Raw genomic sequence first — 10,441 nt, 5'->3', positions numbered from 1 at the left:
GATCTGCCTTACGCCACTGGGCAGCTCTGTGGACGTAAGCGCCAGTGCTCGCACTGGCCTGCTTCCTGGAAGGGGGGAGGACAGAAGGCTTGTAGTACTATGGGACCCGGCTGTAGGAAAGGATATATATAGGATATAGCAAGAAGGAAGACTGCCTTCAGCGTGAGGAGCTTGTCAGAGACATCTTCAATGGGTTCGAAAGGAGCATTGCACAGAGCCTCCAGAACCACCACCTCGGTGCGCTGTACTGGCCTCAGCCTGCGGAAAAACGCTCCTGCAGAAACTCCAACAACAAGGTCCGGCCAGAACGGGGCTACTAGCAGCAGACGGACCCCATCCCGGCGTACTCTCTCCAGAACTCACGGGAGCAGAGTGATCAGGGGAAATGCGAACAGACGAAGCCTCGACCACGTCTGTACCATGGCATCCAGCCCAAGCGGGGCTGGATGCGTAAGGGAGAACCAGAGCGGACAGTGTGTCGTTTCCTGCGACGCAAATAGATCCACTTCCGCCTGGCCGAACTCCCTCCAAAGGAGGTTCTCCACCTCTGGGTGGAGCCTCCATTCCCCGGGCCTCAGCCCCTGTCTCGACAGGATGTCTGCTCCCTGATTAAGATGCCCAGGGATGTAGACTGCTCTTAGTAAAAGGAACTTTGTCGCTTGATATAGGAGACCACCGATATGTCTGTACGGACAAGCACATGATGTCCCCTTAGGTCTGGAAGGAAGTGTTTTAGAGCTCGAAACACTGCCAACATCTCCAGGCAGTTGATGTGCCACGTGAAATGATGGCCTTCCCACAGACCTCGGGCAGAACGGCCACTCATGACCGCTCCCCAGCCCATGAGGAAGGCGTTCGTCGTTAGCATTACACAACGACAAGGAGCCCCCAGCGACAGGCCTTGAGACAGGAACCAAGGTTTCTTCCACATGTCTAAGGCAACGTAAGCATCGCCGCGTGACCTTGATCGTGTGAAGCAGGTTCCCCGTCTGGGGAAAACCCCTTGGTTCTGAGCCACTCATTATTACATTATTATTATTATTATCCCCTCACGGCTGTCAGAATCGCTTCGATACGAGCAGGAGACAACTGTGCCTGCATCGTTGTCGAATCCCACACCACGCCCAGATAAGTGGTTCTCTGTAGCGGAGAATGCACACTTTTCTTGACGTTTAGCCGTAACCCCAGCTCTTTCATATGGGCGAGGACAACATCTCGATGCCGAACCGCCATCTGCTCTGACTGAGCTAATATCAACCAATCGTCGATGTAATTCAGTATGCAGATGCCCTGGAGTCGCAACGGAGCCAGGGCAGCATCCAAACACTTCGTAAAAGTGCGGGGTGAGAGTGACAGGCCGAACGGAAGAACCCGATACTGGTATGCTTCGCCCCCGAAAGCAAACCTCAGGAACTTCCTGTGTTGTGGAAGGATGGATACATGGAAGTATACGTCCTTGAGATCTATTGTTACAAACCAGTCCGGTTCAGTAGACGCAGATCTATGATCAGACGCAACCCCCCAACCTTCTTCGGAACGATGAAGTAACGGCTGTAGAACCCTGATTCTCTCTCGAGAGAGAGAGGATGAACACGTTCTATGGTCTCCTTCCTCAAGAGAGTTTCTACTTCTTGTTACAATACCAGAGCCTGCTCGGGGCCCACTAATGTAGGAATAACCCCGTTGAAGCGAGGTGGACGAGAACCGAACTGGATTCTGTAACCTCTTTCTACAGTGTGCATGATCCATTGTGAGACATTTGGCAGAAGTTTCCACGCTGCCAGAAAGTCTACTAAGGGAACCAGTCTCTCGAGACTGGCCTCTGGTGTCACTAGAGGAGCCACTTTGGTGCCCTGAAGCGGATAACAGGAAGGGAACATCCGACCTGACCACTCTAGCGCCCTCAATTGAGGGGACGAGCTTCCCTGTGCCGTACTGTCGCCGGGCGGCAGCTGGGAAATTCGCTCATCGGAGCTCACTGAGCCCTGAAGCATCGGGGGTGGCAGGGCTATCAGTAAAGCTCCCTGAGGGCATTGAGGAGGATCGGGCACCCTATACTGAGGTGTGTACCTCTACTCCCCAGGGTGGGCTGCCCTCAGAGTCCTGACGATGGAATTAGTCAGGACCGCTTGGCCGAGGTCCTCTTCGACAGAATAACGGTCCACCGATCCGCTTTCTGCTAAGAGGACCCCGACCGAGAGCACCGCGCCGCCCACGACGCTCTGCTTCTGGGTCTTGTGATATGAGGAGCTGGACGGCTGGGACTGCTCCCGCTCAGCAGTCCCAAAGTCCTGGGAACGGCGAGGGAGGAAGCGCTGGAATGCCGCCGCCTGCTTCTTCACCTCCTGAAACCTCTTGACGACAGTATTGACTGCACCACCGAAGAGGCCAGAAGGCGATAGCAGGGCATCCAGCAGGAAGAATCTGTCCTTGTCTTGTAGTTTGGACAGATTCAACCACAGATGCTGCTCCGTGGCCACCAGAGCTGCCATGGAACGGCCGATGGCTCTGGCCGTTTTCTTGGTGGCCCAGAGGGACAAATCTGTGGCTCGACACAGTTCCGCAACTATGTCAGATTCCCCTTCCTCCTTTAGCAGGTCGGCCTGGTAAGCCTGCAACACCGCCACCGGCCTCACCTACACCTGTGTATGCTTTCCCAACTAGGCTGGTTGTCAGTCTTACTGGCCTGGTGGGAAGCTTCGGGGCCTTCAGGGACAATGCTGAAGCCTTGAGAGATAGGGAAAGATAGCTCGCGTGCGTCCGCTCCACTGCTGGCATCTGTGTGTACATTAATGAGGAAAAAAAATTAACTTAAATGATTTTAGCAAATGGCTGCAATATAACAAAGAGTGAAAAATTTAAGGGGGTCTGAATACTTTCCGTACCCACTGTATAGTTTGTCTGTTTCTAAGTGCTGCAGCCAATAAATCACCACATTGTGCTGAAAACAAACGTCTCGAGGTTACGTATGTAACCATGGTTCCCCGAAGAGAACGAAGCGCTGTGTTGAACGCTTTGGGAACGCCCCCGGCGAGACCACGTTCTGAAGCTTGTGTGAAATTAGTCCAATAGAGAAGCGAGACATCACGAGCGGGGTGACGTGAGCAACCAGGAAGCATAAAGGCGCTTCTGGCAAGCGCACATGTTAGCTTCTGCGGAAGTGAGCGCCTGCAGGGACGCAGGGAGACGCAGCATCTCGTTCCCTTCGGGGAACCATGGTTACATGCGTAACCTCAAGACGTTCCCCTTCAGGAACTTTGAACGCTTTGAACGCTTTGGGAACGAGAATACCCACTGCACCATACGAGCAAGTCCCTGTCTGATGTGTGCACATCAAGAAGCACAAATATCCTGGAGGGCGACGCCCACTGATAAGGCCTTTGAGGCTGCCATACTCCGGGTCGAGTGCGCTCTGACCCCCATCGGTAACGGGAGACTCGTAGGCCAGTGTGAAGGTCTCAACCACCCACCGACTCATGGTTTGTTTGTTCGCTGGAACCCCTTTCTTAGGTGGACCGAAGCAAACGAATAACTGATCTGCCTTACGCCACTGGGCAGCTCTGTGGACGTAAGCGCCAGTGCTCGCACTGGCCTGCTTCCTGGAAGGGGGGAGGACAGAAGGCTTGTAGTACTATGGGACCCGGCTGTAGGAAAGGATATATATAGGATATAGCAAGAAGGAAGACTGCCTTCAGCGTGAGGAGCTTGTCAGAGACATCTTCAATGGGTTCGAAAGGAGCATTGCACAAAGCCTCCAGAACCACCACCTCGGTGCGCTGTACTGGCCTCAGCCTGCGGAAAAACGCTCCTGCAGAAACTCCAACAACAAGGTCCGGCCAGAACGGGGCTACTAGCAGCAGACGGACCCCATCCCGGCGTACTCTCTCCAGAACTCACGGGAGCAGAGTGATCAGGGGAAATGCGAACAGACGAAGCCTCGACCACGTCTGTACCATGGCATCCAGCCCAAGCGGGGCTGGATGCGTAAGGGAGAACCAGAGCGGACAGTGTGTCGTTTCCTGCGACGCAAATAGATCCACTTCCGCCTGGCCGAACTCCCTCCAAAGGAGGTTCTCCACCTCTGGGTGGAGCCTCCATTCCCCGGGCCTCAGCCCCTGTCTCGACAGGATGTCTGCTCCCTGATTAAGATGCCCAGGGATGTAGACTGCTCTTAGTAAAAGGAACTTTGTCGCTTGATATAGGAGACCACCGATATGTCTGTACGGACAAGCACATGATGTCCCCTTAGGTCTGGAAGGAAGTGTTTTAGAGCTCGAAACACTGCCAACATCTCCAGGCAGTTGATGTGCCACGTGAAATGATGGCCTTCCCACAGACCTCGGGCAGAACGGCCACTCATGACCGCTCCCCAGCCCATGAGGAAGGCGTTCGTCGTTAGCATTACACGACGACAAGGAGCCCCCAGCGACAGGCCTTGAGACAGGAACCAAGGTTTCTTCCACATGTCTAAGGCAACGTAAGCATCGCCGCGTGACCTTGATCGTGTGAAGCAGGTTCCCCGTCTGGGGAAAACCCCTTGGTTCTGAGCCACTCATTATTACATTATTATTATTATTATCCCCTCACGGCTGTCAGAATCGCTTCGATACGAGCAGGAGACAACTGTGCCTGCATCGTTGTCGAATCCCACACCACGCCCAGATAAGTGGTTCTCTGTAGCGGAGAATGCACACTTTTCTTGACGTTTAGCCGTAACCCCAGCTCTTTCATATGGGCGAGGACAACATCTCGATGCCGAACCGCCATCTGCTCTGACTGAGCTAATGTCAACCAATCGTCTATGTAATTCAGTATGCTGATGCCCTGGAGTCGCAACGGAGCCAGGGCAGCATCCAAACACTTCGTAAAAGTGCGGGGTGAGAGTGACAGGCCGAACGGAAGAACCCGATACTGGTATGCTTCGCCCCCGAAAGCAAACCTCAGGAACTTCCTGTGTTGTGGAAGGATGGATACATGGAAGTATACGTCCTTGAGATCTATTGTTACAAACCAGTCCGGTTCAGTAGACGCAGATCTATGATCAGACGCAACCCCCCAACCTTCTTCGGAACGATGAAGTAACGGCTGTAGAACCCTGATTCTCTCTCTCGAGAGAGAGGATGAACACGTTCTATGGTCTCCTTCCTCAAGAGAGTTTCTACTTCTTGTTACAATACCAGAGCCTGCTCGGGGCCCACTAATGTAGGAATAACCCCGTTGAAGCGAGGTGGACGAGAACCGAACTGGATTCTGTAACCTCTTTCTACAGTGTGCATGATCCATTGTGAGACATTTGGCAGAAGTTTCCACGCTGCCAGAAAGTCTACTAAGGGAACCAGTCTCTCGAGACTGGCCTCTGGTGTCACTAGAGGAGCCACTTTGGTGCCCTGAAGCGGATGGCCAGCAGGAAACGACCGACCTGACTGCTCTAGTTCCCTCCGTGTACTGAGGTGTGTAACTCTCCTCCCCAGTGTGGGCTGCCCTCAGGGTTCTGACGATGGTATTGTCAGGACCGTTTGGCCAAGGTCCTCTTAGACATAATAACGGCAGATCCATTTTCTGCTTCGAGGACCCAGACTGAGAGCGCCGCCCTGCTCCCTGGTCTTTCTGCGGGGGGTACGGGTTGCGGCGCTCTGTTTCTGGGTCTGGCGATACATAAGCTTTCCCAACCAGGCTGGATGTCATTTTTACTGGCCTGGTGGTAAGCTTCGGGGCCTTCAGGGACGATGCTGAGGACGGGGAGAGATAGCTCGCGAGTGTCTGCTCCACCGCCGGCATCGCCCCATAACCCTTCTCATTCAGCCCCACAATGTTAGAGTAGTTGGTGACTGTTGGGCTGAAGAGTCCGGCTGAGTAAGGTTTCTCCCACGATCTCGACACCTCGGCATGGAGATCGGGGAAAAATAGAAGGCCCCGGCGTGAAGGTTGCGATCTGGCTTTAAGGAAGCGCTCGTTCAGTTTGCTTTTGGGACGAGCGTCCTGTTTCTTGGCTGGCCAATCGATGTTTAGCTTGGCACGACTTGAAACGCCATCCGCTCGCAACATCAGATTTTGTTTTACACTTAGGCATGGTCTCGCTTTCTAACAGAGAAATACTGACTGACTTAAGTGCTTATGCAACACACACACATACATACACAGACGTGCTCGCTGAAGAGCAGAAGCTAACATGTGTGTTTGCCGGATGCGCCTTTATGCTTCCTGGTTGCTCACGTCACCCCGCTTTTCTATTGGACTGATTTCACACATGCTTCAGTACAGGGTCTCGCCGGGGGCGTTCCCAAAGCATTTGACACAGCTCGAGTTCCTGAAGGGGAAACATTTGTTACCATGTATACTAATAACTGTATTTTTACCCAAAATGTAATTTTATTTTAATTTGTATTTTAAGAATGTTAAAAATGTTGTTTTCTTGTCGTAATTAGAATGTCATTTAAAGGTTACAAAAAGGCCATTCAAAAAAAAAAAGTATCTTAAAGACATTCTGAGAATTTTGTTCTGAGAACGTTCTGAGAATGTTCATCAAGTAAAAATAACATCGTGAGAACATTCCAGCAATGTTTTTCTAAGAATGTTTTCTCTCAATGTTATGAAAACATATATCAAATATTAGGCCTAATAAAGTGAACATTAAGAACGTTTTGTTTGAACATTTATATAACTTTTAAAAAAACATTGTGAGGACGTTCTGTTAGCTGGGGACACAGTGCAAAAGTTTTTGCATGTGAAATTGCATTATCCCAGACATTTACTGGTATTAATGAAGAATGCATATTTTTCACTTTAATTAAACTTTAATTAATTACCCATCTATTAACCGGAGTTTAAAGAGGATCTTGCTGTGAAAAAAATTCACAAATCAAACAAGTCAGTATAATAGTGCTTTCAGTCTCCTATGTATTTTTTTTTTTTTTAAGATTGATGCATTATAAAACCGAGTAGCAATGAAAAAGTCAAGACAAGTCACCTTTATTTATATAGCGCTGTATACAAGTTTATACAAGTGTATTTGACACAGATTTTGTCAAAGCAGCTTTACAGTGTCAAACAGGAAAATTGTTAGTCAATAATGCAAGAGGACAATAACAGAGTAATTTTTCCAGTTAAAATCAATTTATTGATGATTCAGTGATGTAATCACCCACAAAACACTGATATTATTCAAATGTGTATAAACTGCAGAAAGAAATTTGAATTTCAAACAGCAAACTATATTAAGTAATTGACCACAGTTGTTGATAAAATCTTTCTTGTTCATAAAGGTCAACTAAGGTCAAACCGTTTTTTTCTTAAAGCGCACATAGAGAATATTGTGTAAGTGTTATAATAATCAAGAAAAATGTTACATGACAGACTGAACAGTGCAATTAGCCTGTCAATCACAGCACGACCACCAGGGTCTGGCAAGTTATTCTAGTATAAATCAATACTCTTGTATTACTTAATAAAGTCAAACACTGAAACATTATCTATTGGGAAAAAAAAAAAATCTGTAGCCTATCTATCAGAAAAGTGGGGCTCTCAGAAGAAGGTCACTGCATTAGAGAGAAACTTGAGCAGAAGGACCCAGCTGTTTTTTTCTGTTCGTCTGCCCCCTTGTGCTACAGAATGGTATTGATGATTTAGTTATAGAAACAAAGCTAGATTGCACTTAAAAAAATCGTATCCGTAAATAAATCAAAGATTACTGGAGTACTGTTTAAAAGAAAATAAAATTTTAGTTTTTCTACGACATGATAATTCAACATGTTACTTGTTGTTTCTTTGTAATTATTTGTGAAATTTACTAGCAGTTTCTGAGTGAAAATTCTTTTTTATCTAAGGGTACAAAACAAGACAAGCATTTGTAGTGCATGAGTGCACACATATATATTCATAATTGTATAATGTTTGATCATTTAAAAGATAATTTATGGATAAATAAAAGATTCCATGACAGTTCTTTAGTTAAATTTATGAGCACAGAAGGTTTGAATTTGTTTCTCAATGATGCTAAAAACAAAAAGGTTCTGAATGCCTAAACTTTATTTATTTTTTTGATTGATTGATTGAGTCTATTAATGAAGCTGTTTAGTAGCATTTCATTCTTGTTATAGCATGTAAAGAGCTCTAAATGGAAAACATGAGCATACAATCCTTGGCTTTAAATCTAAAATCCTCTCTCTCTCTCTGTCTCTAACCTCTACACATGCATCAGGATCTACTAAAATCCAAGTTATTTGTTATCAAAAAACACTTTGCTCAATGCCAGCTGCTGAATTTGATGAATGTTTATAGACTTGCGTATGAATGTCAGCTGCTCATAGAAATAGCCTAGGTGTGCTCGTCTGTTCTACAGTGAAGCCCACAACATTTTTTTGCCCACAGCAAATGAAGCATATGCTGTCCTAGACTGAGTGGTGGCCTTTGTGTTTTGACCGCAGGGCGACCACATAGGGCTTAGGGAAGATTGAATAGACTTCCAGCGGATATCCAGTGGTTTGAACAGGCAGCTGAATTGGCATCCACTGCATAATAAATTAAACATCGAACCACACACCTTACAGCTCCCCGCCTGCTGCTGTCAACAGCCTGATTTGAATCCTGGCTTACAGTGTGTCACTTTAATAGTAATCTCACTGCTTCTGTTATATTTCATCTGAATGGCCTGGATTTCAAGAAATGGTTAATGAAAACAAGCAATTCAGTGCACTAACAGTTGCACACGATGCACTTAATACGCGAAACACCTCGTTTACAGAAGAATACATTGCTAGATTTTAAGTTTAAAGTTTGCTTTTGGAGTATCAATCCATCTGGGCCTATGAAAGATTCAAACCTGCCAACTGAAGCTTCAGTTCTTTGGGTCACTGATTTCCTATCAAGCATGGTTTGAGGATTTGAGAGTGACTGTTGAAGCACCTGACGTGGAAAGAAGCATTTGGTACTGCAGCGACGCAGCTGGAGCGTCCTCACATCTGCCACAAGCCGAGACGCAACAGAAATAGGCTCTGGTTTACCGTCTCTGCGGTGTCTGTCTGCAGTACAGGTTCCGATGGCTGCTATCAGACGCCTGCAGGCGATCTGCCTTGACCAGGAACCCTGAGCTGTGGCTTCAGTCCCAGAGCTGCAGGCGTCTGTGTCAGGCAACGCACATCCCACTGTGGGTGACCTGCTTCCGGCAGATGTCCCAGTTGCAGGGCCGAGGACGATTCCACCACAGAAAGCGCGAGGAGGAAGGGGTGGAGGCTGTGGGGGTTGCGTAAAGGCGGTTCTCCTCTTGCTCTGAGGTGTGGGGCCGATGCATCCGTTTGGCCAGGGCTCCAACAGCAGCAGCAGATGAGAAGAAGAGAGCTTGTGTTTGTCTCTCAGCTCTCTCCAGCGGCTGGGGTGGACGTGTTAGCATGCATACTCTGTGTTGAGTGTTGGTTCATTTGTGGGGCTCGAGTATAGCAGCTGGAACCCCATTCATCATGGCTAGTTCCATTTATCAAGTTCTTTGAAACTCAGACTCAACCAGTTATGTGCAATGTAGTCTGGCTGCAGATGGAAAATGAAACTGTGGGTGTGATAGTATTGCAGGTTTTGTCATTGGTTGATCTTGACAATTGCATAAAAAAATCTGATATTCAATGAACGGTCAAGATCTTATGGTGCTCTGGTAATGGAAAGACGTTATGTGTTGAAATGTGTTGGTCAAATAATTAGTGTAGTCACAATAGCACCAACCACCATGTCAAATATAACAAACAAACAAACCAGTAGTGAATATAGGACTGGCCAATTAAGAGTCAAATATCTGTCAGATGTTTTTAAGTGAAAAAACTTATGAAAAAGAAGTTTACGCTTTAGCATACTTTTGAAAAAAAAAAGTGTACTTATTACAAAAATAATATAGGCTACTTGAAGTGCAAACTGAATTTATTGCTTTTGGACAATTACATGCATGTTAATTGCAATTAAATGAAATGCATTATAATTTAAATTTATGTTAAATGCAGTTACCAATGTACAAATGCAGTTATCAGTGACCGATTCCCCACACCACAAACTGATGCTAACTTCATAACAACTAATACACACTCTCTCTCCTCCTTCTCTCCACTGTCGGAGACAGACATTTCCAAACTTATCCTTTCCAATCATCCTACTACTTGTCCACTTGATCCTATCCCCACTCACCTCCTTCAGGCCATTTCTTCTTAAGTCATACATACCTTCGCTTACTCACATTATCAACACCTCTCTTCACACTGGTACATTTCCCACAGCATTTAAGCAGGCTCGGGTAAGCCCACTGCTTAAAAAACCCTCTCTAAATCCAGCACTTTTAGAAAACTACAGACCGGTATCCCTTCTTCCATTCATTGCAAAGACACTTGAGCGAGTTGTGTTCGACCAACTCTCTATGTTTCTTGCACAGAACAACCTCCTGGACAGCAACCAATCTGGCTTCAAAAGC

Source organism: Sinocyclocheilus rhinocerous, unplaced genomic scaffold (assembly GCF_001515625.1).
Source record: "Sinocyclocheilus rhinocerous isolate Xijiao unplaced genomic scaffold, SAMN03320098_v1.1 scaffold178, whole genome shotgun sequence".
Lineage (NCBI taxonomy): Eukaryota > Metazoa > Chordata > Actinopteri > Cypriniformes > Cyprinidae > Sinocyclocheilus > Sinocyclocheilus rhinocerous.
Note: the sequence above shows the minus strand (reverse complement) of the source record.